General features: G+C 37.5%; 2 long non-coding RNA genes across 2 annotated transcripts in view; one reads left to right on the top strand and one right to left on the bottom strand.

Moving 5' to 3' along the window:
• Nucleotides 1–27956, top strand: part of LOC148047994 (uncharacterized) — a 75637-nt gene that overhangs the window by 29912 nt on the left and 17769 nt on the right. The gene's annotated exons all lie outside the window — the stretch shown is intronic.
• On the bottom strand, nucleotides 442–27012 carry LOC148047995 (uncharacterized). Its single transcript, XR_015695775.1, has 3 exons — nucleotides 26828–27012; nucleotides 1400–1486; nucleotides 442–1300 (listed from the first exon to the last, which is right to left on the bottom strand). It is a non-coding gene; the product is annotated as an uncharacterized LOC148047995 (long non-coding RNA).

Genomic DNA, 27956 nt, shown 5'->3' with positions numbered 1-27956 from the left:
GAGTATAGCACAATTAATTCAGCATTTGGTGGAGGCTTCTTTTTAATATCTAATGCAAAAACACTGCCCAGGAAAAAAAGGAATGATTTGAAAAGGAGCACTTGGTGTGTATGTTTATATTATTAATTTTTTCCATACCTGCTGCACCTATTTGTTCTAACTGCATATTTTAAAATTGTTCTAAAGCTTCCAATGTTTTTACTTGCATTATCAGTCCATGGCTAATGTTACTTTTCCTTGGTAACAATTGAAGGAAGCTGGGAGGAGAATAGGAAAATTCTACAATGAAAGTCCAACATTTGGAATCACATATCTGCCTAAAGATTGAGATAACTTATTTTGTTATTGTTAAAGTCTGTATTTTCCTTTCATCTGCCATCATTTCAACAGAAATTTTACCATTTGATAATCATACTTTTATTTGCTGATGATTATGAGAAAATGACATTTGGAAAATGAGATTGAATAGTATTGTTCATCTTGAAAAGATTAAGGGTGACATACAGAACTTTAGCAAACCTGGATTATATAATTTTATTTGTTGTGGCATTCTCATTGAATCACATCTGAGTATTGTGTATTGTTCTGAGTATTGTAACATGAGCAATGTTGTTCATGTAATGTCATCTTGATTGATATAGGTAGTTCAGTTTGATCAATTTATTTGGAAGTAACGTCTACATGGTTCAAAAAAATATTTATTCCCATAGAAATATTTCTCATAGAAATATGAATGGAATTGTTTGCTATTTCCATATTACCTTTGCTCCATCCACCTTCAAATAGTAGAATAAAGTAACTTTCTTCCAAACTGGAAGAGATGTTTTGCCTTATAGAATCTGTACCCTAAGAGAAAATGCAGCAATAATCCTTTTCTTTTAATGTAAAAGGTTTAAAAATATATAAATAACTGAGCTGTCAAGCTATAGGACATAAATAAGCCAATTTAAATTAATCTCACAGATAAATATTTTTAAAATCAATTACACTGTCTATTATGTCTGAATGGGTATTTTGAGAATGATGTTAAGTAGGATTTTAATAGCAAATCTTCAAAGGAGTGTTTGGATTTGATAAAGCATTGATTGAATCACCTCACTGAAACAGATTTGTAAATAAAGTGGGAGACCCACTTCTGGACAGGAAATCACATCAGATGGCTGCGAAGAACTTCACAATCACATTGAATGGCTTTCTCCTCTTCTGGAGTTGTTATAGTTAATGTAGAATGTTGCAACTCCTGTGTATGTGAGAACCCTGGGTGAGGGTTGCATCGCTTGATAGGTTCTGTGGGAATGACCTGAGGAAATGACAGATAGGCAGATAACAAGGTGATAAAACTATCGAATGTGCCGAGTGGCAAGACTTACATTGCTTTAGGCTTCATTTGCTTTCTCACCTCTCAATGTCTTTACTGCAGCCAAACACAAGTTTTCACTTTAGCATTCCATCAGCACATGAGAGAAAGTATATTTCTGTGCTAGCCCTGTCAACACAAGTTATAGTTCAGTTCTGCTCTCAGCATTTAGAATACAAGCTCATGGTGATGATTCCACTATATAGTAGACTCCTGAACCAAATCTTACTTCCAAAACTTTAAGGAGTTTAAGTCTCTCAAGGAATTAAAGGATGCCAGGATAAAAATTCAGATGCAGTGGTCCAAACATTTACTGTATTTTAAAAGCAGGGATGAGGAGATTATATTTAACCCTCTGTGCCTTACTCACCTCTTGAGTTTTTGCTTCTACTGTTTCTACAGACTACTGGGGTTTTGCCATCCACTTTGATCAGATGAATAATATTCATCTTCATCTTCTCTTTGTCTTCTTCCCATGGTGCTCTGGGCATCTCATTTGGCATTTCATCTCCTCAGTTCCTCAGAAAACCAAAGTGCTTATACACAGTGAGAGTCTACAGAGCAGCATCTAGTCCAAGGTGTTTGTCATATGCTTGTTCCAAGTAGCAGCCATCAGATTCTCAGGTGAAATTCCAAGTTTTGATTATTCCATTAATCACCTGGGCAAGACTGATCTAACAGGAACTATCCATTTCCTGTTTTTGTGTGTATGTGTGTGTGTTGGGGGGAGGTAGAACCAGTAATCCAAAAAGCAATCAGAATGATCTGAACATAGCCAAGGATTGATGTCCAGATGATATCACAATTGCTCAGGATGCAATTCTGGATTCTCAATGATTTATGACAGGTCCCTAGTTGCTACAGTGGTAATGAACTTCTGGGCGGTCCCAGAATGACACAACTTGGAGCAGACTGAAGACGCCAAGAAATATAAACCTTGTACAGCACCAAGTCTGTGACAGAATCCGAGAACTCAGGAAGTTACTAACAGGAGGCCCATAGACCAATAACAAACTTGACTGCTCCCTAGAACCTAACTTCAACTGAAAGGACCCAAACTTGGTTATTTGCAGAGCAGAGTTCTGAAAGCCATTAAATTCTCCCCTGTCTATATTCCTTGTAGAGGAGTGAAGGCTCCTGACTAGCAGTCCAATTTGTAATTGGACTGCTATCAATTTGTATTCTTTAAGTATTCTTTTTAATGACATGTTTCGCACTGAAATAATGTCTGACTTTCAAAGGTTTGTGTGGGCTTCTAACTATACCAAAAGCTACAGAAGGCCCCTTTTCTTTTTAAACAACTGCCTCACAAGCTTTCCCCTCAGTATTGCAGCATCTTGCTACAGAAAACATCAGAGCCTTTGAAAGAAGCAAACTACTGTTATTTTATAGGAATGTAAGAAAATAATAAAAGTTTATTGAAATACAGATAAGAGACCATGATACGTTGGATTTGTGATATTATGAAGAATTCAGCTGCCAAGTAAGATGGCGTCTTGACTTTTTCTTTCATTAAAAAATTATGAGAAAAATATATGTTCAATTCCATTATGAAGTGTAAAGCAATAATATAATATCTTTATTGTGCACCTTTACCAAAATATGATAGAGATGAAAAAAGTTACCCAATTCAGTTCAATAATATTAATTCACAGCTTAACTTCCAAAACAGTTAGGTTATAGCTGCCTGCCTGCCTGCCTATAACTGTCTCCCTGTCTGTCTGTCTGTCTGTCTAACATACTTTCATAATTGAAATTAAAAAGCACATGCTGGGAAATACCAGCCTTAAAGCCAGAATAAAGTAACTAGATCCCGCACTAGCTCTTCTTGTCCAAAGGTATTTAACTGTCTTTTCAATATCATCAAGCTTTCACAGAAATGAAGGAGGAAGTTCACTCCAAAGTCATGAGGCCAAGTCCATGAAAGCCCAGAGTCATTCTGCTCCTGGAATGAGGAACAGAAGGATGAGCCTGCTCAAAGGAAGAGAAGGGCTGTAAAGAGAAATAAGGGCAGACAAATATTGGGGATTTTGCGACTGGAGGGCTGTTATACAAGATCCAGTTGTTTGAAGACTCTACTTAAATTAGGAGCCTGTAAAGAACCCTGTGAATAAATGGAAGAGTGTGGAAGCCCCAGAACAGCCTAAATATTATTGTTCTCAACTAGAATCAGGAAACAGAAATTAGGAATACTCACTAGAGAATAAATGCAGTAATCTAAGCAAGAAGCAACCAGAGCTCTTACCCATAAAGCCATGGTTTTGTTCATCAAAAACACCTAAATCCTATAAACAAAGGCTGTTTGCAGCCTTTGTTGGAAAATCAATTAATAAACAGTGCAGCTGATGATCAGTTAAAACCCCAAACTGTGTATCGAGGTAATCAGGATAATTCAGGAGACTAGACACAATTGGAGAAAACACAATAGATAATGAGGCAGACATTTCAGCTAAAACAAGACATACACCATCATATCTAGCACAATTTTTGCTTTGACAAGTATATTTGTGGCAAAGTTGAGATGTAACTTTAATAATAAATTAGGAAAATGCAGGACTTCAATTGTAAAAAATACAACTTGTCTAATTCCAGTTATTTCAAGAGTTATTTCTAGATATGGCCATTGTAGCTTTAAAAGTAAATTTCAAATCTTGAGATAGAAAGCTCATTGCCCTTAGCCTGATTCTAAGGTCAAATAAATAAGGAATAATTAGATGGCAAGGTATACTGTACGTGTTGTTTGTTTTCTAACAGCAGTTCTATTGGTGCATGAAATAGTACTCCATAAATGAATGCTCCATAAAATTTTCATTTTGTGGCCATAACTTATCTGAAAAGTTTGCTTCAGTCAATGAAAGTTATCAAGACACAGCTGAATTTCATTCCAAGCATATTTCGAACATGAGAGAAAAAAAGTTATTATAATATAATACATTATTCAATATAAAATTGGAGGGTGTCGTAATTCTTTTGTTTTTATTTACTTTTTTCTGAGCATAAGAAAAGCAGGCAACACAGAATTACAGTGTTATTATTCCTGCTGAGCGAGAACAGATTGCATTCAGCTATGAGGATATTTCAGTTTTCATCACCGCTGCTAGTTTTTAATATATCCTGTCAAAAAGAAGCTAATTGAGCATTGCTGTAGGTGGAGGCAGAAGTACCTACATCCTTCTATGAGATCAAAATATTTGTTTTCTGTTATTTCCTGAAATGTTCACACTATCCATTGTCAATAATGTTCCAATTGACATGAAATTAGAGTAGTTTTAGAACATTCATTTAATGATTTAAATAATGTGACACAATGAATCTCCGGGAAGAGGTTGCAAATCTCCATTAAAATCCTTATTACCACCCATTCAGTGTACTTACTTTAAAATGTAATGCCTATGTATAAAATTATCTTTTTATTATTTGGTTTAATTGCAGTATAAACACTGTAAATGGAAAAGCCCTTATCTTTGTCCATATCTCTGCCTGCACTTATGAAAATCCTTTGCAGTGATTAGGGGGCCACCTAGAACCTTTTGGAGGTGACAAAAGAGAAGGGGGTGGCTCAAAAATCTCATGCATTACGTCTTCATGTGGGGAGATAGGGACCACAAATCCTTTACACTTCTAAGAATAAAGCTTCACATTTTCTTTAAAATAATATCACATGTTAAGATTATGTCTTAAATGTAGCTGGATTATCCTACATTTTATTTCAAATCATAACACAAACATAATTTTGAAGAGCGATAACCTTGTTTAGGATAAGATCTAAGGAAATAGCTCCTAGATATCAAATGAAAAAAGAACATTTCCCATGTACGTCAATGTTTTTCCATCTTTTCCCTTTAATTGTTTTGGCAGCAAGAATATCTGCCTGAATTTACCAGGCCTCCCTGATAAATTTTCCTTCTGCTTTGCTGATTCTGCTTGAGCTTAGACAGCGGATTCTTAGACTGGAAGTACATTATTACTGCCAAAGGGGTAATTAGGGCATATCCTGGGGGTAATGGAGCAATTTGTAATTGTTTGTTTATGAGTAAAAAAAATCCTGTTTGGGGGATGCTTGTGTAATCCAACAAAGTCTGTTTTTCTTTTGTTTCAGTGAGGATGATGACATTATTAATGACATTATTGAAACATGGAGAAAGGGGTAATTGGGTAAAATAATATAAGTACCATGGGCTTAAACTGGTATTAATATCAGTTATGTCCATTTGTCCAAAAGCAGACTCTGAATGTTTGATTAAGCTTAAAATACAGTTGTTGTTATTTCTGGTATGTATTAAACTTGTGAAGAGGTTTTTGAGAAGAAACAAAGGGAAAATGATAAATTAACTTCTGCAAACTATTTGAAAGGATTAAAGATTTTTAATTTGTTGCTATTTCTGCTAGCTCTTTATGAATTTTTCTGGACTGAATTAAAATGACCAAGCTTTAAAGATAAGAGGTAAGATAGGAAAGAAGAATTTTTTGTTATATTTTTAAAGAAAATGATAAGTTACTGTGTTAAAAGTAAAGGAATATGAAATGGACTTGATTAAGGTTAAAATATATATGTTTGCTATTTCTGATAACTTTTAATGGACTTTTGCTTATTAAGATTGAGTAATAAGACTTTATAATTTGTTTACTGATAAGAGATGAGAAATGAGGAGGAAACATCTTCTCTGAAGTATTAGAAAATGCAGTAAGGTACTGAAATTGTGCTCACCTTAATGAAGTGGAAAGTCATTTCTTAATACATTTTTTCTTAAATATTTTCTTTCTTTTTCCCCTTTTCTCTTTTTACCTACATTTTTTCCTGTGCCTTTCATCACTACACCAAAATGGCTGTCCTGTAAATTATGCCCTAATAATTTCCTTTCTAGACTATAGCAACAAAGTAATCCTGAAACTTGAATTAATGCAAAATGTTGCTGCAAAGAGTATTTACCAGAATTGAGTGGCATATACTCAATTCCTTATGGGTCCCAAATTAAGCAGTTGGTATTAATTTATTAAGCTTCTTATGTCTGGAATCACAGAAACTGAAAGGATACTTGTTCATGTATGTTCCTTCTAATCTCCCTTTGAAGGACCTACTCTAGGTATCTCTAATGGTGAGGCCCAGCAAGTGGTTTCCCAGGGTTTCAGCATCCTGAGAATTGAGCTTTTTTAGTGGCAGCCCCTCGTTTTGGAATGAGGTAGGAATTGTGCCATTCTTATTAACATTTCAGGGCTAGGCAAAGATAAGTTCGTTCTCCTAAATCTTCCAATAATATATTAATTTGGTTTTGATTTTCAGTAATTTTAACAGTAAACTGCTTCAAAATGGCTTTTCATGGGAGGTGAAAGCAACTATTTTAAGTAAATAAAAATGAAATTACAGCGATTCACCTACCAGTACTTCCCAGTCAGACTGTTGAGCCCCTCTGCAGCTGTGCTAGACCAACCAAGTAAGAACAATATAGGTTTCAGAGAGGGATCTTTAATGCTAGTCTGGGAAAATGCAGAATCTTGGAAATGTTAAGAGGAATTTTGCAGCCTTGCTTACAATAAGTTAATAAAGGCAAGTCCTTTGAATATTCTGAGATGTTTTCTCCATGTTCCTCCTCATCTCCAAGGGGTCATTTCTGAGATATACAGTTATCTGATTTGTCCACCATCTCTTCTTTCCCAGCTTCCCCACAATCTTTCACAAAGGCAGAAGTCGTCTTATGTTAATAATGGCTTCTGTCCACCCTTCCTTCCTTCCTAGGAAAAATGTCAGCGTTCATTGTCTAATTGAGGGTTTTTTTTCAACCTTGATAATTGTGAGGCTGGTTGTGGAATTCTGGGAGTTGAATTCCACCAATCTCATAATTGCTGGACATGAGAACCATTAGTTTAGTGGGTGCTCCAGTTATCAGTGGATTGGAAGTTTGAAAGAAAAGAAAAGAAAAGAAAGCCAATAATATTGCCAATAACATTGCCAATAACATTGAAATAGCATAGAATCAAATATCCCATGTTGTTCTTTGTGTTCATGGGACAATATTTTGGAACTTGTGGTGTTGACTAGCCCCACTTTGGAACTCTTGCTACGTTTCCTCCTAATAGTGCCAAAGTTTTATGCAGTTCATAAGGGGACTTTATCTTGTTTGAGAACAATCTTGTGTTGGATCATCTTTTAAAAAAATCATGTTTAATATTTTAATGCATTTATATATGCTGGAATTTTCCAGAAGAAAACTTTCTCCCTTTTGTGCCCTGCTAGGAATTGCTTTCATTTGCTCTAACTCATTTGCATTCTTATTCATACCTTCTCACAAATATAATATATAAATCAAACAACTTCATATTGTTTCAAACTTCAAGTGAAACATCCTGCCTCCTGGAGTCATGGGTGTTCCATACCAGATATTTTCAAACAAAGGTTGGAGAATCATTTGTCTGGAATGATCTGAAGACTTCTACCCCGTGCAGAGAATTGGTTGTATGATCTATAAATTAATACATAACACCGGTAACAAGACAGAGATGTTTAGTATATGCTGTATATGTTAGTATTCCTGCCATGTATATATTTTTTTCATATTGAGTTTTAATTTATGTATTTCTTTTTTTGAAAAAGGTAACTCCATCTGCTGCTGTCACAGAGATTAATTGCCTACGAAAAAGAATTTTTTAAATGTATGATAAGTGCCACTCCTTTCTCAGCTATCTTTAATAACTAGCAAATGTGTTAAAAAAATTTTGAAAAGCTGATGGTAAGGTGAATGACTTTTTCTTAAATGAATTGCATTTAAATGTCCCTCCCCCCTCCGCAAATATCTTTAAAAACAAATTGTGACAAATAGCAATCTGTTGTACATGACTCATTTGAAGACAAACTAGATTGCAATAGCCACAGTAAAATGATAATTGCTAAATTATTTCTTCCTCTGCAATGTCTAATAAAATAGACATAATGTTACATAATTTTTCTTTCTTCCCCCTCTTCTATCATTGATGGTCACATGTCAGATAACTTTTCTTAAGGACTATAAAAAGGAAGTAATTTTTTAAAATTTACTTTAAAATGTTAAAAATTAGTGATATTCTTAGTTTAAAAGTCCTATAGAGATATTTCTATAAGCTAATGTTGTAAGTTAACTCACTTTACCTATATATGTTGTGGCCCAAGTAGCACTATCTAAACATGTTTCTAGTTTTTTTTCTGAATCTATTAAAGCATCATACAGGTTGGACATCAGGTAAAAATTGTGGACTGTACATACTGTCAACTTGTGGAAAAAAATGCCACATGACACAGTGAATGAACTTAAAGAGTTCCTCAAACAAAGGCTAAGTGGTTAGGGTTAAGTGTTTGGAAGCCATATATTTTCATTTGATGGCTCCAGCTGTTTTAATGGTGCTCATGTTTGATCAGCCTCAGATAATTCTTGGCTTGATGTCTCCTGAAGCTGACATCCTGGAGTAACTTCAGAGTCAAGGTTTTGGGCCATGACAATCAGTGGGGCTTCACTTGTTGAGAAAAACTGACATCCTAAACACATTTCTGATTCATGTATGAATTGCTGTGAGTTTTGAGGGAAGGGGAACTGGAAGTAGAATTTGAAGCTGTCTTACACTTTTTTCCTGAGTGAATTGAATTTATTTACTTAATTATTTTTCACATTTTTCAACCATCAATCCCCCTCAGAGGAAGACTCTAGGCGTTATACACTAAAATATTAAAATAGCTTATAAAAATAAAAAATTACAAACTTAGAATGTAAAAGGACACAAGAATGATTAAAATCTGTTAAAAATTAATTGAAAATGTGAAGGAAGGGATATCAGGGCACCAACAAACCCCACAGCTGTGTGCTGCTCTGAGCTTCCCACCCAAGGCTGCAGAGCCATGTTTTAACTCCTTTTCAGAAGACCAGGACAGTGGGGGGCCTTTCTCACTTCCAGGGGCAGGATATTCTACAGGGTGGGGAAAACAGCAGAGAAGGCTCTCTTCCTAGACCCCACCAGTATTTAACTGATGAGGTCCCATTGAAAAGAATGGGGTGTCCTCCAACTTCCCTGAGTCTTCACACCTGTGCTCTCCAAGCAGAAATTAGGTGTCCAATTCAGTCATTCCAGTCTATGGAGATGCCACACTATCAGCCCCACCACCACTGCAAAGATCCTGCAGAAGAAGAACAGTCTGGACAACCATGGGATCTGGCAGGGTGAGAGCTTTTGCTGTGACCCAGCATAACAGATATTGCGCCCTTGCTGACCCTAATGGGGACACTAAAGAGACAGGTCAAGGTAGTTGTGATAATGATGACTCAAATAAGCAGGGGATCGTGGTCCAAAATGAAGAACTTACTTCAGAAAGGAGAAATGGGGAACCAGATATCACACATCAGCCGCACAAGAAGAGCAAGGTATGCAAAAAGAGAAGTCACCTTCTGGTTGCTTATTCAATCATAAGGGATGTAAATTTAGGAAAGGATATGAAAGTTTTAAAAGAGGTCAGGTGTCTGCCAGGTGCTACTGCCAGCAGAGACAAGAGGTGTATTCTTAAGATAGTCAAGAATGCAAGTAAGGTCTGTGATGTTGATGCTATTATACATCTTGGCACAAATGATCTGTCCCAAAAAGATGTACTTTCTGTGAAGAATGATTTCCAGAGCTTGAGGTATGAACTTAGTAGTATAGGTTGTAGGCTTATCTTTTCAGAGGTTTTACCAGTATATAAGGAACAAAAAGGGAAGGGCCAGTGTGTAGCAGAGTTTAATGTGTGGCTAAAGGAGTGGTGTAAAGGGAAGGCTTTGGTTTTATTAGTCATGATGTCTGCAGCTGGTCCAATGAAAAACTGTACAAAAGAGATGGTTTGCACCCATCCAAGAAAGGGACTGACTTACTTGGCATTAAATTCACAGATTTTCTGGATAAACATTTAAACTAAATAGCGGGGACAGAGAATTAATGGATATAGAACATTTCTGTTCCCAGCAATCTAAAATTCATAGGGTTATCAGTACATGTAACACAGATGTTTGTGCAGGTAAGATTATCACTCCTGCTGTCAAGCAATACCAAGCATTTAATAGTGAGTGCCATACCATGTGCATGAATCATACAAGTGGCAAGAAAATAGGGGCAGTCAGGCATAACACAGGTTATGTAGACAGTAAACACAGGGTCAATCAAAATGGACTCAAATGTCTATATACCAATGCACAGAGTATGAGGAATAAACAGGGCGAATTAGAAATTCAAGTAAAAGATATTGTTGCCATTACAGAAATTTGGTGGGATGAAACTGACAAATAAATACAGCTGGAAGGATTTAATTTATTTAAAAGAAATAGACCAAATAAAAGAGGAGGTGGAGTTGCACTATATATAAGAAATAATTACTTCTCTATAGAAATAGAGCACAACAATGATGAAAACTATCTTGAATGCATTTGGGTTAATATTAAAGGTTGGGGGAGGCATTGCCATAGGTCTGTACTACAGGCCACCCAACCAAACAGAGGAAGTAGATGAACTTTTTGCTAGTCAGCTAACTAAGGTATGTAGGAAGCACACCACAATAGTAGTGGGGGATTTTAACTACCCTGACATCAACTGGGAAACAAACTCTGCACCAAGTGGAAGATCCAACAGGTTCCTAACAAACCTAGCAGACAACTTTGTTTCCCAAAAAAGTAGAGAAGGGAACAAGGGGATCAGCCATATTGGACCTAATTCTCACTAACAGAGAGGAAATGATAGAAGATGTTGAAGCCACAGGAACCCTGGGGACAAGTCACCATGCAATATTGGAATTCAACATTATGCAAACATAAATAGTAGAACAAAGTGAAACTAGAGTCTTGGACTTTAAGAGAGCAAATTTCAATAAACTTAGAGCTTGAGAAAAATTACATGGATGAGAATCCTCAAGGGGAAAACAACCCAAGAAGCTTGGGAAATTTTGAAAAATGAGATCACAAAAGCCCAGTCTAGCACAATACCAACGAAGAAGAAAAATAACAGCTCCCAAAAGAAACCAGCATGGCTGCGTAAAGAACTCTCTGACAAATTGAAAGACAAAAAAGATAAGTATAAAAAGTGGAAAGGGGGGGGGGACATAACTAAGGCAGAATATCAGCAAATAGCCCAAGCATGTAAAGATGAAGTGAGGAAAGCTAAGGCTCACAATGAAGAAAGGTTTGCCACAAAAGTAAAAATAACAAAAAAAGCTTCTTCCAACATGTTAAAAACAAGAGAACAGTTAAGGAAACAATTGGTCCATTGCTTGGAGAAAGTGGCAAGAAGGTGATAAGCAACAGGGAGAAAGCAGAACTATTTAACTCATATTTTGCATCTATCTTTACACAAAGGGATAAAACAGTCCAACCTATCAAAAAGAGCACCACAAAAATCAGATTAGGAACACAAATTGAAATGGGGAAGAAAATGGTAAGTGAGCACCTGTCTACGCTATACGAGTACAAATCACCAGGATCGGATGGATTACACCCCAGGGTTCTGAAGGAACTGGCAGACGAGATCTCCGAACCACTGAACTATATCTTTCAGAGATCCTGGAACACCAGGGAACTACCAGAGGACTGAAAAAGAGATGAAGTGATTCCCATCTTCAAAAAAGGGAAAAAAACACATCCAGGAAACTACAGACCTATCAGCCTGACCTCAATATCAGGAAAGATCCTGGAAAAAATAATCAAGCAACGAATTAGCGAACACCTAGAAGCAAACAAAGTAATAGCCAAAAGCCAACATGGGTTTGTCAAAAACAGATCATGCCAGACTAATCTTATTGCATTCTTTGACAAAGTGACAAAATTAGTGGACCAGAGAAATGCCATCAATATAGTTTACTTAGACTTCAGTAAGGCATTTGATAAGGTAGACCATAACCTACTATTAGATAAAGTTGAAAAATGTGGGTTGGACAGCATCACCACCAGATGGATTCGTAACTGGCTGACCAACCGCACTCAACGTGTAGTCCTCAATGGAACTGCATCTTCATGGAGGAAAGAATGCAGTGGAGTACCCCATGGCTCTGCTTTGGGCCCAGTACTTTTCAACATCTTTTATAAATTATTTGGATGAGGGAATAAATGGGGAACTCATCAAATTTGCAGATGACACCAAGCTGGCAGGAATAGCCAACATTCCAGAAGATAGGCTAAAGATACAAAAGGATCTTGACAAATTTGAACATTGGGTACTATCTAATAAAATGAAATTCAATGGTGAAAAGAATAAGGTTCTACATTTAGGCAAGAAAAACGAAATGCACAGGTACAGTATAGGTGGTACCTTGCCTACAGCAGTAACTGTGAAAGAGATCTTGGAGTCCTAGTGGACAACCATTTAAATATGAGCGAGCAGTGTGCAGCAGCTGCCAAAAAAGCCAACACAGTTCTAGGCTGCATAAACAGAGGGATAGAATCAAGATCATGTGAAATGTTAATACCACTTTATAATGCTTTGGTAAGGCCACACTTGGAATACTGCATTCAGTTTTGGTCACCACGATGTAGAAAAGATGTGGAGACTCTAGAAAGAGTGCAGAGAAGAGCAACAAAGATGATTAGGGAACTGGAGACTAAAACATGAAGAACGGTTGCAGGAACTGGGTATGTCTAGTTAAATAGAAAGAAGGACTAGGGGAGACATGATAGCAGTGTTCCAATATCTCAGGGGTTGCCACAAAGAAGAGGGAGTCAAACTATTTTCCAAGGCACCTGAGGGCAGAACAAGAAGCAATGGGTGGAAACTAATCAAGGAGAGAAGCAACTTGGAACTGAGGAGAACAGTTAGAACGATTAATCAGTAGAACAGCTTGCCTCCAGAAGTTGCGAATGCCCCAACACTGGAAGTCTTTAAGAATATGTTGGATAGCCAGTTGTCTGGAATGGTATAGGGTTTCCTGCCTAGGCAGGGGGTTGGACTAGAAGACCTCCAGAGTCCCTTCCAACTCTGCTATTGTATTATTGTATTGTACCTCCGAGTTTTGGGTCGGCATTTGGGGCTCAGGACCTTGAACAGCACCCCGGAGTTTGGGGCAGCTGGTTGAAGTTTTTAAAGAGGATTCAGGTTAATGTCAGGGTTCCAAGTAACACTCTGAATGAAAGAGGATTCTGGGGCTTGAGGTTCCTGAAAGTTCCATTTTATTAGAGATATCATATTGGCACATCTGGGAAAACCCAAATCTGAAAGCTTCCAAGTTTTCCCCACCCAAATGAAAGTTCAAGTCCCTGCCCAGCACCCATGGACCATTTAATCAGGTGGTCCAATCAGGAACCATCCAAACAGGAGATGCCTCCCAATCACATCACTCAAGGTGCAGGGCAAGATGTCCTTGACTCTCTGAGAAAGGAATGTTACTTTGACTATATCTCTCACACTCCATATAATCCCCCCTTTCAATTTCCCACAGCATTAAATGTGGCAGGCCTGAATGCCCAATGCAAAAGATGACTTCCAGGCCTAACAAGAGAGTCTGCAGCTGATGAGGGTCCAAATAATACATTCAGGAATATAAACAAATGTTTTTTTCTAGACTTACAGATGTTTCTCCTAGTGCTTAAAAGACTGTTATTCATAATAAATTAGCAAAGTAATTAAAAATCACTGTATTTATACATTTATGTTTGTGAAACAAGGTCATATAGAAAAAATTGATTGCTTATGTGAAGCAGAATTAATTCAAGAGTAAAAGGATGACACTGTTGAGAAGCTAAAGCTTTTCAAAGGCAATTGCCGAATCAGGCTACTTAACAAGTTCCTAACTTTGCTTTTTTGAAAAGACTTCAGTCTCTGAAAGATGATTATAGGAGAAAACAAAATGAGGAAATAGGAAAAAGGACAAAAAAAAAAGATCTGAGGAGCAGGACATTTCTAAAGAACGTATCTCCAAAGAATATAACAATTTCAAAAGAATTCTGAAAGTTTCCTCAGAATTCTTGATCCTGTTGGAATATCCCCCAGGTTTTAATCAATAGCCTTTGATGGTAAACTTGACCTTCAAAGTTTCATTTTCATATGGAATACGTGAGACTATCTTGAAAAGATCCATTAGCACAATCTCTTTGTTTTTATGCTGATTTTTTTTACATTTTAAGCCTTAAACAACCATATTCTACTTTTCTGAAAGAATACTCCTACTATATTTACACATGAAATTGCCTGATGTGGTTTTCACTGTATTTGCCATCTGGAGCATAGTAGAAACTCTGCTTGTGTGTGTTTGTGTCTTATACTTCCCTATCCTGATACGTTTCCTTGATGGCTGCTTTACTGGGCTTTTAAATAGTATTTACAAGTTGTTTGCTTTGGGTGGGGTTGTCAGTTAATTAGGTTTAATATCAAGTTTTTAAAAGTATCTTATATTCTTTGTATTGTATTTATTCAGTTTTTGATTATTAATTGTATTTTACATATCACGATCAACATCTTAGAAAACTTTGCTTTGCAACAAGGTTGACTCAGCCTTCCATCCTTCCGAGGTGGGTAAAATGAGTACCCAGATTGTTGGGGATAATATGCTGACTCTGTAAACTGTTTAGAGAGGGCTGGAAAGCACTGTTAAGCAGTATATAAGGGATGTTGCTGTTGCTATTTCAGGGAGGTTCAGGGGAGGGTGTGTGAAGGTGTAAGGGGCTGTGTAAGGTGCCACACTTGCCGGCAGGATGCACAAGGATGCAAATGGGTGTAGTGTGAGTCATAAAAAGTGCACACGGGTGCAAGGAGATGTGTAAGAAGCATGGATTAGAAAGAATGGGTGAGAGGTGTGCAGGGAAGCCAGCAGGGAAGGTTAGAAATGTCAATCACATGATTGCTGGGTGCTCTAACTGGTCCTAAGCACAAACTGAACCCCAAGCATAGGAATACCATTAGTTTCTCTTATAACAAGAAATATACAAGAAACTTACTTTCCAGCATCATACATTTCTTAGTGATGTGTTTAAGAACAAATATCTGCTTTGAATTGTCCATGTTCAATGTGAAACCACTTCATAAATTATGTTTGTTATCTCTTAGATCCTTTTAAATTAGATTTCTTCTAAACACCTTCTCAACTAATTAAATTAAGCTCCCTTGAGTCTTTGCATTCATTGTTGTTACACTTCCTTTTGTACAAAGCAACAATAGTACTCAAGCAAACATTAAGTGCAGATGTAGTTTTCAAACTCATTAAATAAAGCTTCATTCATATTTAACATGTCTTCGGTTTTATTATCTACTTCTGTCTCACTATGTGTGAACATACAGCATTTATTTTTTCATTTTCTGAGGATGGGACATACTAATGCTCATATAATATTAATTTCAATTCTATTTGTCAACAGTAAGATCCCTATATAAATCTATCCTGTACCTCTTCTAGTATTTTCTCACGTCAGTTTTATTCCAAGTCATTTCATTACTTTTAATTCATGTGACAAGGGCTTTTTTGATTTCTTAGAAGACAGTATAAAAACATCTCTTTTTTGTCTTGTTTTACTTTCACTTTTTCAAATCTAACTTTGCAAATGTAAATAAGTATATAATGTAAATAACTATGAACAACTAGGCAGGAAAATCAAAGAGCTAAGGACCATAGTTGATGTTCTCATCTGTACTCCAATGGAAAAATCAACATCCAATGGGCTTCAAATAAATTAACAATCGGTTCTCTGCCCTAATGATCAGCTGGATAGATGTGGCTGGGTGGTCATGTGACTGAGTGGGTATGGCCAACTTGATGCCACTCATGTCGAGGGGTGCTTAGCCTTGCCCGATCTCTCATGACCATGGGAATGCTCCTGCTTTAACCTAGGCTTCCCCAAAAAGCATGAGGCAGAGTCCTGGTTCCGACAAAACCCCTTTTATTAAATGAATGGGAATTCCTCTCATTCCCATTCAGCAAGGCCTGGCAAACAGTCTTTCAAAGGAATATTTATGACTACAGACCTTATCAATCTTGGAAAGCTGCCATGTAAATATTTTACAAATAGGGTGCTGTGCAAGGAAAGACTGGGCACAGAGTCTCTGAGATTCATGGACAGATCTTCACACTCCTGAAACAAATCTAACAATAGAACGAATGAATTGTTTCCTGCAAAAGCCGATTTCCCTTTCACTCCTCTTTTATTTCCTATGAGAGGGGCCAATCACCTTCCACCTGTGACCTTACTCCCAAGTCTACCCTGATTTCTGAGTTGTTCTTTTCTTCTTGCAGCTCTGCGTATGCGCACACTGGGAACAGGCTGTAGCTGTTCTTCTGCCTCACTGCTATCTAGCTCAGGAGGCACCTAATTACTGCCAGATGGCCTCCAACACAGAGCCCTTGTCCGAGCTTTCCCCAGCCTCTAGGACTGGCCCCTGCTCTTCCCCAACCTCCTCACTGTCCAACACTTCTGCCAGCTTCACTGGCCACTGGTGGGCCACAACATCTGCAACAGTTGCAAGTGTGAAAAAGTCATAAAGACACTTTTTTTAAGTGCCATTGTAACTTCAAATGTTCACTAAATGAACAGTTGTAAGTCAAGGATTACTGTACAAAAATACAAAAAGTTTCTTTGCTTGCAAAAAGCTGCCCTAAATACCAATTATTAGATTAGAAATAGGGGAATAAACACTGAAGATCAATGAGTCACAGCTATCATGGAAACCTAAACCATATTGTCTCAATATCTTCCTTTCCCTCAGCAAAACCTGCAACCCAGAGTTACAAATCAGGGTGCCAGAGCAAATTGAAGAATTAAAATAGTTAAAATAAAAATTCTTGCTCATAAAGGGAAACCCTTTAGCAGAGAGCTCATTTAAGCCCTCCAGAAATTGGGTGGGCATGTTTGGGCTACAAAATGCCAAGCTAAAGAGACAAATTAACAAATTAACATCTTGAGTGATGGCTAATCCCATTCTCTCTTTGTTCAGACAGGGAATTTTTGCCTATGAATATAGCTATCTATTTCTTTATCTCTAAAGTGCTGACATCTGCTATTAAGGAAGGTGGGGTCTGCTTTCTCCCTCTAAGAAAACATGTTTCTCCATTTTTCATCCAGGAAAATATATTCTTATTTTTAATATTTCTCAAAATATTTCATTCTTCTAGGAGAGGGGTGGGTGCTAAGTTTCTACAATTGGTGCCATGTTACTATCCCATATTATCATGAGAGCAAACTACAACAAACTAGAAGGAGGATCCACTTATTATCAGTGAGCAATCATGTAGTTGGCCATTCCAAAGCAATGCAAGAAACTCCTGTCCCAAAGGCGCTTTTTCAAGCAGCAACTGGACTTTCTGGAACCCAAGAATGTCCAGTTGCCTCTTTAAAAAAGCACCTTTGGGACAACCATGATCTGGACTCCCCATAGACAAGAGACACCTGTGCTCAGTGAACTGACAAAGAACCCATTAGATCCATTTGCACCACTTAAAGATACCAGCTGGTCTCACTCACTTTGCAAGATACCCTAAGGTAATCATCCAGATTTAAAGAAAAATCACATTTAAAGGCAGTAAAAAAAATCAGAAAACCAAGTTTGCATCCTGCCTCTCAGCCATTTCTTCAATGGCTACACCAATAGTTCTGTAAATAGCTGTTCAATCCCCCAGGAATAAAAGTGCCACAAAAGACTCCAGGTGGGGCACTCCAGAGAAGCTCAGCTACAACAGAAAGTCTGGGCATACTGCCAAGAACTATTAAGACTATTAAAGGCAGTTTCTGAAAACACTTAAAGCACCAGGGGTGGCAATTAAGGTAAGGATTAGGCTAGAAATACAGGTACACTAAAATCTTTCCTTCCTGTGTTCCTTGCAGGATTAGGCCCAGAAAGTGGGAAAATATTTCTTCCAACAACCGGTTCTTCCAACTGCTCAGAAAATTAACATTTGGTTCGGGAGAACCGGTGGGAGTTGGCAGGAACACACCACTGGGCACAGTCTCCTCCAATGGAGAAGTCTAGAAGTAAATTACTAGCTCTAGAGACAGTGCTGTAGCAAGAACTTTGGATTCCTAGACCATGGGTTACGTTACCTACAGGAAGGACTTCTGTCAGGGAATGGACTACATTTCCTACAAAGAACCAGGAAGAATATGTTTGAAAAACAATTGGCTTATTCAAAGGGCTTTAAACTAAAACTGAAAAGGGAGGAAGATGAATCTTTAGGAAACAGAAACTCCAAACATAAAACCCCATAATAACTAACTGGACAACAAGGAAGGGAGTGGTGAGAAAGAAGGAGAACTCAGGTATAAAATGGAAAAAGTAGGAAGCAAAGGCAAGATTGGCCAAAAAGGGCCCAAATGCCTATAAAACTCAAAGTATGGGGAATGAACAGGATGAACTTGAAATCCTAGTACATGAGGGCAGGTATCTTATTGTGTCCCTCACTGAAATTGATATACTGGAATCCATGATTTGAATGTGCTGCTAGAAGAACATACACTGTTCAAAAAACCTAGACTCAGCAAAAGAGGAGTAGTTGTATCATTATACCACTACAGAAATACACAGTACCATGACGAAAATCTTCTCAAACATATTTGAATGAAAATTAGAGGGAAAAGATATGACATGGCTATAGGTGTATACTATAGGCCACTCAATCAAGCAGAGAAGATAGATGAACATTTTGCTAACAACCACTACAGTAATGGGAGCTTTAACTAGCCTTTTTAAACTTCTTGATTAGGAGACATGAGTAATCTGTCTAGATGTAACTTAATTGGTTGCATCTAGCCAGCTAGATGCTAACCATCATACCAGTTATGTTATATAAGACTCCATCTGGCCTTACCAGTTTAGCTTTTTTCTTCCCTATGGAAAAATCTGTATATGAAACCTACTCTCAGGTCCTACTTAGTAGCTTATTATAATTTACTATAATGAAGTGTGATTTGGTCTCTGACCTGTCTTCTTTCTTGTGAGGCACAAAGCAATATGCCCTCCAGGGAGCCATCACAATTCCATCCACTTGACTGAGGTTCCTTATTTAATTCCAGAATTTTTTTTCATTTGCATCAGCATTTGGTTAAGTTTTTTTTCAAAGTTTTTTTAAAAATTTCAATTGATTTAGCAAAGCAAGTAATAAAATGGGGAAAAATCATTCTTTGTAACTTCTGTATTTTTCCTCTAAATATATTGTACAATATATTATTCTCATGTTTGTAGCAATAATTCCCTTATACATGTTTTTTCATTCCTTCATTTCACCAAGTACCCTTTTTCATTAGCACAAATCCACATATTTCTGTGGCAATCTGAAGCATAATTCATTCCACTCCTTCCCAAGCTTTATTCATATCCCCTTTCCTTATTTTAACTTTTAACTTTCTTTAAGGAGAATCATCTATTTGTTTTTAATATATGTTTTTTTTTCTTTTTGCAGGCCTATTATTCTCAATTTTGTTTCAGTTATTGCTTTTTCTTCCATATTCATTACTGACACTTTCATATAATACACTCATTATACAGAGAAGCTCTTCTTATCTTTGTGTCCTCAGTAATAGTTTTTGATTAATTTTTAGCCATATATATTATGTGCTCTAACAGGCTTGTGCTTGTTTTCAAAACAGACCATGTATTCAAAACATAACTTTTTCATAGCAGATATTCCCCAATTGTCGTTTTATTCATTCTCTGGTCTCCAAATATTTTGGAGCTTCCCTTATTCCTAAACATCAATTCATGTGTTCAAACAGAATTATTTTTCTCATGCATTGATATAGTTAGATATTATTATCATTCAGAAGTGGGGAGAAAATAACATGCAATGTGATTATTTTTAGATTCACCAGCAACAATATAGATGACATAAATTCATAGCTTTTGAGGTCCATTTTAGTCCTTCGCTCATAATTAAACTCATACCTTTGCTTGCATGCATTTATTCATCATGCCCACTGTACAAGATAGCAATAGCACTTAGACTTATATACACTTCATAGTGCTTTTACAGCCCTCTCTAAGCAGTTTACAGAGTCAGCATATTACCCCCAAGAATCTGGGTCTTCATTTTGCCCACCTCGGAGGGATGGAAGGCTGAGTCAACCTTCAGCTGGTGAGATTTGAACTGCTGAACTGCAACTAGCAGTCAGCTGATGTAGCTTGCAGTACTGCACTCTAACCACTGCACCACCTCAGCTCTGATCAGACCATTTATCCACAACTATTACATTCTTCCCCTTTGGAGTTAACTTATATATCACAAGTTGATTGGTTTTTTGACTTTATAATAATTAATGGATGCACACTACTCTTATTTGCATTGGAAATTTCTGGGCACTGGGGGATACCAATAAATGGGCCCATGAATCTTTACCACATTACCATGGTGGTGTAATATACTGTATAGATGACCCTGGGGAATGAGGGGAAGAGATGCTGCTTAGGAAACAATCAGACAAGATAAGGAGGATCCCCAGTGGCTTAACAATCAGAGAAAGAAACTTAGTAGTGATCCACTTTAATTTGTTAAAAGTGGCAGTGGGACGTTTGTACGTTCAGGCTTGTAAGATTCTATTAACGTAGCCTTACAATAAAGTAGAATTAGCTCATCTAGTCATGTTTCCTGCCTGGTTTGCCCAGGAGAGCTGACAGTTGGTTGTCTTTTCCCATAACTCTTTCTAGTAAGAGAAAGGAAAAAATGGAGTTGGTTACTAGTCAGTTATACTTATACAGCATGCCATAGTGATAAAAAAAAAATCAATGCTAGTCAATATGGGTCCATTTTGGCCAGTTGTTACAAATGTATTTTGAGGCAAAATTTAAATCCAGTCATGCTAATCTATATAAGCTAATATCTCTAACTGAAAGATATTTTTTCAAGTCAACATACCATCATGACAATTTGATTTCTTTTGCCCCCTTTTTTTAGTTTGAGGCTTCACTGCCTACCCAAGTAGCTTTGTCAGTCTGAGTGAGTTGGTTAGAGGAACCAAAGTGGTTTCCTTTCTCATTTAATCTGAATAGTCTTCTTAGGAGTGTAGGCATTTCAAACCAAAAAGAAAGAAAAGAAAAGTGCAATATGCCATGACTCAAGTTCCAGACAACTCTAGCTGGATGACTGGAATCTTCATCAACCTACTATTGCTTGCAGCTCATCAACTATGAAGTACATATTCAAAATAGCAGAAAATATGATTTTCCAAGAACATGAAGCAAAATTGCTAAGTAAATGCTCTTAGAATAATTGTGTTAGCAGACTTATGGTGTTTATGGTGTAGTGTTGCATTAGGTGTAGAACAACATTGTGTCGGTAGTTTCGGTAATAGTTTCGGTAATAGGATGCCATGAGAATAGAACATTGACATTGAAAATTGGAGGAAACTGGGATATAATCATATATTATTATCATCACAAATAGGTGAGCAAAACCAGCTTCCTAGCATAAGAAACTGGTCACCTCTATCTTCATATCCAAAAAACATTACCTTGACACAATGTTGTAAATTTCCACAACTCCTGTCAGTAATTACTGAGCCTATTGAAAGAAATCCACCAGTGGGACTGTCATATTTTTCTCTCCTCGGGTCATGATAAAATGTATCTTAATCCAAAGTCTCTTGCAGTTTCACAAGGAGGATGTTTTTGTAAAGTTAATGCTTGACATGTCACCTTGGAGGTGGCAAACACATTAACTTTATTGTTAAAGAAATTAAGCCCTTCTTCTTTCTAAAGTTCTGGCACAATGAAGCAAGCAATATAAATAGTTTTGGGAGAACTACCAGTATATCAGGCACACCATGTCAAAGTAACACAAAAAAAGAATCGCTTCTTGACAGCTGAATTTATTTATGGCTTCTGGTCATTTAAATTATCATTCAGTGCAGTCTGAAATCCCAAATCTTATTGCACCTCACAGCCATACTGAATTTCATTGGGGTATGATGCAGTGAAGTCTAAGTGGAATAATAACTTTTGTAATCATTTGCAGAATAACGTTGCAGCAAACTGCAGTCCTACTGTGTGCTAATGCCTTTTTTCCCCCTTTACACTTATATTCTCCTTGAGAAACCCTTTTAAATACTGTCTGCTGTTACTTTTTCCAGTGGCCTTTGTGAAAGTGTGTGTACAAATGGGGAGAGGGATGAAACAGGCCAATGATGGAATAATTGATTAGTTTTATATGTTTGTGCTTATTAGTTTATTGTTGTCTACCACTTTAACTTTATTGTCCAAAAAGTACATGTTATTTAAATTGGGCAACAAAGAGTTTGCTTCATGGCTCATACCTTTGAGGGGGCTGACCTGAGGGACAGGCACAGTTGTAGCAGTTATCTTGCTTACCTGTGTAGAGAATATTGCTGCCTTAGCAGCAGCAACAGCTGTAGCAACAGCAATGGTGCAAGACTGCCCAGAATCAAAAGAGAACTGCAATCTGAAGAGAAGCTAATGGCAACTGCTGTAGTTTTCAGGGGTGAATGCCAACATTAGAAAAAAAGCTTTGAGGGAAAGAAGAGCCCTTTCCAATCTCCCTCAAGTCTGCTGTAGGGGAAGAGAGAGGAAGAGGAAGAAGAAGGTGCTGGCTGCCATGACAGCAGCTACCATGGCAGCAAGTGCTATCCGGGTACTTGTGATGGCATTTGGGAATAACTTTGAAAGACAGGAGGAAGACTCTGCAACCAAAGCAACTCTCTGATAAAAGGGAGAACACAAGTGGGGAGGAAACATGGGAAGCTTTTCAGAAAGGGTCTTTTGGAAAGTAAAAAGAGAGGAAGAAATACTTCAATACTTCAGACTAAGATTCTGTTTAATGTTCCTCACAGTAGTGTTGGTGTTCCTGGTTGTCCTTCTTGTCTGGACTATCTTGAAGAGCTAAGAATATTCTGGAAAGAATAAGTCCTTTCATTTGTTCTACATTGACTTACTTGACTTAAGTCTTTAGCGTCGGTACGGCATCGCCAATCCCTTCGCTGTAGAGTCGCATGCATCCCGAATCAACGGGATCCATGATTCTAGGCTGAGTACTACTTGAGCTCGCCGGGCCCAAGAGTCGACAGAGCCCCTTCTGTTGGAAAACGGTGGGCACCTCAAGAAGGCAGGGGTTGTCTTGATAATGAGAGGCTATATTTTGCGCGTCAATTATCCTTGCCCACCGTTCTACATCAAGTTGATGACATACCAGGAGCACCCAGGGAGCTTAGCTTTAGCAGTGGAAATGACTTAGGTGTATTCCATATCCAGCCAGGTGGAAGCTGTGGTGGTGGGGGAGTAACAACTAATTCTCGAGAAGATGATCTAAACTGGGTAGATAACAGTTATCCAGGTGGGTAAACTATTATCAAAACCTTGGCTGAAGCTAATCATAAGTTCTCAGAACACTCTATATTCTTTGCTTTGTAACAAGTAAAAATTAAATGACTTTAACTTTTCTTTAATTGAAATGTATTTTAAAACTTATAAGATGAGTGGGGATGATCTCAGCCACTCCCGTGTGCTGTCAGCATTACTCAATTTCTAATATTTAAAAAAAGTAGTGACAATTGTGTGGAAGTGTTCTAGGAAGATTTCTGTTTTAAGAAGTCCAGAAATCTGCCATGGTTGAGGATGCCAACTTGATATTTTTTTAAAAACCTCCTCCTTGCAGTTAACCCTGACAGTACTACAAATAAAGTTCTTGAAAACATATAATAAGCCTTTTCTGTTGCAGCACTTCAGTTATAAAATTCTTTCTGGAAAATGAGACCATCACCATTATTTACATATTTTTGGTAGACAAGAAGATCATTTTTATTTTACCTGACTTTCAAAGTTTCTTAAGTATGATACCGAATGATAATTTTGTCACGGGCTCTAGTGTTCTAATCTAGTTTAGTGTGCTACTAAGTGAAAGCTGGATGGTGTGATGATTTAATCGATTCAGAGCTGTCTTGAAAATTATACTCCAAGTACACTCATCAATAATTACTCATCAAATTGATGAGAGGAATCTTCTACTTGATTAATGATTTTGAATAATATAATTCAAAACTATGATAGATCAGTAAATTGGATAAATGGCTGAAAGTAACTGAAAGCAGTACAGAAGTATTCTGGAAACAAATGTCATATATAAATACAGAATGGGGATAGCAGGCTTGGTAAAAATTGGTAATAATTTGTATAAGAGGTAAAGATAGTGTTAATCAAATTTGCAAATACGATATTATGTGAAATAGCTAATAGTATAGAAGCAGAAATTCAATTCATAATTGTGACAGATTAGATAAAAGGCTGAAAGTAGCTGAATGAAGTGCAGTTATTCACTTAGGAAGCAAAAACCAGATACCAGTATATAGGTATAAGATGGGTATTTTGGGCTTGGAACAGAACAATGTCAGGTAAGTTGGCAATGGAATACGATTGTGGACATGCTGTGATGCTGCTGTAAAAATCAAAAGCAGTATTAGGCTATCTCACACAAATATAATCTTCAAGTGAAGGAAAGGAATGGTTCCACTCTAGCCTGCATTTGTCAGTCCCATCTATGTTTAGTGTACTATGTTTAGTTCTAAACTTAAAGGCACCACTCTTCAAGATTTTTTATTTAGAAAAAAAATAATATATTTACATAATGGCAACAAAGACTACCAGCAGACTAGGACCAGGGGTGGGTTTCAACTGGTTCGCGGCGGTCCCCGCGAACCGGTTGGTCAGCGAACCCGGAAGTAAGTAACTTCCGGGAACGGCGAAGGGCCCACCCGCCCGCCTGTGCTCCTTACCGGTCTTTGAAGGCTTCTGCGCTTCCACGCAGGCACATGGCACATACAGCGCCTGCGCAATTCTCCGCAAGCAGCTGGATGGCACATACAGCACCTGTGCGAGTCTCCGCGAGCAGCTGGAGCATCGCGCAGGCGCTAAGACACATGTGTGAACTGCGCGCGTGCACGAGGATGCCGCCGGCCCCGTTCCAACCGAACCGGTTGGAACGGGATTAGCAACCCACCCCTGACTAGGACCTATGAAGAGAAATTGAAGGAGCAAATGTTTGGCTTTCAGAAAAGATGACTGGAAGGGAGAATATGAAAGGATGTTGAATAAACTCAAAACCTCATTCCAAAATACAGAATATAGCATAACACATTTGTTACTGGAAGGCAGGACAGGTAACTTCCTTATATTGGATGAAATAACTATGTGTCTGAGATGCTTTAATTTGGATTCCTGCATTGAGGAATCCTGGCCTTTTCCAATGATCTTTTCCAACACACTGATCCTATAATTGTGTAGGAATTATAGTATGATGGAAAAGTATAAAAACAGACAAAAGGTAAATGCGCTATGAAGTCAGAAGTAATCATAAAGTACTTTATCCAGTGGGAAGCTTATTGTCAACCCCCGAGAAACAATGAGTGTTCAGCAGGTCATCTTGGGGTTGCCATTCAGGGGGAAAAAGCTTGGGAAATGTGAGTTTTTCCTTCACATGTAGATGCAAAGTTGTTCTGACCCCCCTTTTGGCTCATTCACAAATGACAGTCAGACAGAACTTCAAAGGAAATATCTTTATCAGTCCTGGCTCAAGCTGCCTGCGAGCCCAAAATAAACGTAGATAAAGTCTCTGGCAAAAAGTTACACAGCAAATGCAAAAACAAAAAGTTCTTACAGCAAACCAGGTTTACAGAAAGCAACTCACTTATCCAAGTCCCTCTTTGAATCAGGTTTACAGAAAGCAAATCACTTATCCAAGTGCCTCTCACGAACAACTAACCACAACCGATGAACGACCTTGACTTCTGCAACTAAGGCGTGGCATCATCCGTCTTTTATCTGCAGAAGATGACCCTAACGAGCAACAGCTGCTCATTATTCCAGCATCCCTACTCAACTCATAGCAAGCTTCTGCTGAGTCACAACACAAAATGAAGCTGTAATTGATCACTGGAACTCAGAGAAAGGCTGGAGGAAAAGGTGGCTGGATTTCTGGTTTGTGGTGGACCCTGGAATGGGATGGAGAAGGGACTGGTGTATTTGAGCCAAGAGCATATCAGTTCATTCAAAGGTGACGTAAGATCTGAGCTTGGGGAAGGATAATGTGGGAAACAGAATGAGAGCTGAAGGGTCCTGAGCCTTAGAATACAGTCAGCTGATGGCTACACATGAGCGAAGGAGAATTGGTTTGAGATAAAGGTAAAATGTATTACCAAAGGATTCTCCAAGAATCTGAAACAGATCTACTGCTATGTACTACATGTATAATGGATTACAGTCTTCTACAACTTCCACAACTACCTGTATAATGGGATTGTGAAGGTAAAAGCAATTTAGAAGAATGGAGAAGAAAAAAATCTAGAATTTGAAGAACTAGAGCCAGGAACAACCCCAGAAACTATATGTTTTCTGAACTTAGGTTATCAAAGAAGTACAAAGCACTTAAAACTAAAAAAAGTGTAAAGGTTTATAGGAACAATCAGGAACATAGTTTAAGATAGGGATAAGAGTGGCATTAACAGTTTAGGTTAGTAAAGTGAAAGAGAGACGTATATGTATCTCTAAAAATAGTAAATAGAATCCATTGAACATGAAGCTTCTACTTACTCTTTTGACCTGTCAGTGTCTGAATCATCCTAAATCAACCTTTTGATTCTTTGGCTGCTTTAATCATTTGCATTTGAGATTTTCGATAGTTGTTTCTCTCTGATTAGAAGAAATGATTCATTGCTTTTTTACATAGTACACTCACTCGTATGATTCTGTAACTATGGTAAACTGTCCTCTATTTTGTTCCTAGTAGAAAGAAAATACAAAGCATTCATTGTTATGCTTTCCTCATTCTATAAAGACAAAGCTTTCCCTTTTTCTTAAAGACGAAGTTATGTAAGCTAATACAAATAATTCTCTTGACATTAAAGACAACTCTAATGGTTCTATTTATACTATTGTATGTGAAATCATTTTGGTTGCTTCAAAGGAAGTCTAATGCTCAGAGCTGCCAGCAATCTGGGTGACATTTCTTGACCTGGGAAGGCTACCGGGCTTGCATATTCCTTATAGGAGAAGCAATTATCCATTTTGATAATGTAACCTTTAGCCAAATCAATAGAAGAGGACTTGGTCCCCATCCCAATGGTAGTTCCTATGTAACCATTTAAATCTATCTCACCACAGGAACACACACACACAGAGACAGACAGACAGACAGACAGACAGACACACACACACACACCAGAAGTGAATGTCATGCAAATGAAAATATATTGGGTATTAGGATATCCTCTATTTTTTTCCACCTCTTTGTGCCCTGATACTCTGCTCTGGATCTTTGGGGATTATGTGAGAGAGAAATCAATCATTTCCTGTTTCATCAGCACAGATTTCTTCCACTGACAGAATGTACCACTCAATTAGTTTCTCTGGATGTCTTAAAAATTTAACTCTATAAAAACAAGACAAAGTAGTGAGTAGGTTATTTTTGGTCTCCTAAAACCACAACAGAACCATATACTAATAATTTACCATACTTATTACTAAGTAATCATTTTGAAGTGGCAATGTTTGCAACTGTATTATAATTGTTTTTAAATTGTTTTATGGTGGTTGACTGTCCAGAGTCACTTGCTTGATGTGAGTGGCTATAGAAATTGAATGAATGAAAAAAATAAAACAAGTGAAAGCAGAGAACATTAATATTTTGTGATCTGTACCATCAATGTTACATAGAGATACA

The sequence above is a fragment of the Thamnophis sirtalis genome, unplaced genomic scaffold (assembly GCF_051295495.1).
Source record: "Thamnophis sirtalis isolate CommonGarterSnake01/CBP01778 unplaced genomic scaffold, rThaSir2_p1.2 scaffold_3, whole genome shotgun sequence".
Classification (NCBI taxonomy): domain Eukaryota; kingdom Metazoa; phylum Chordata; class Lepidosauria; order Squamata; family Natricidae; genus Thamnophis; species Thamnophis sirtalis.
This window is presented reverse-complemented; position numbering and strand designations above follow the sequence as displayed.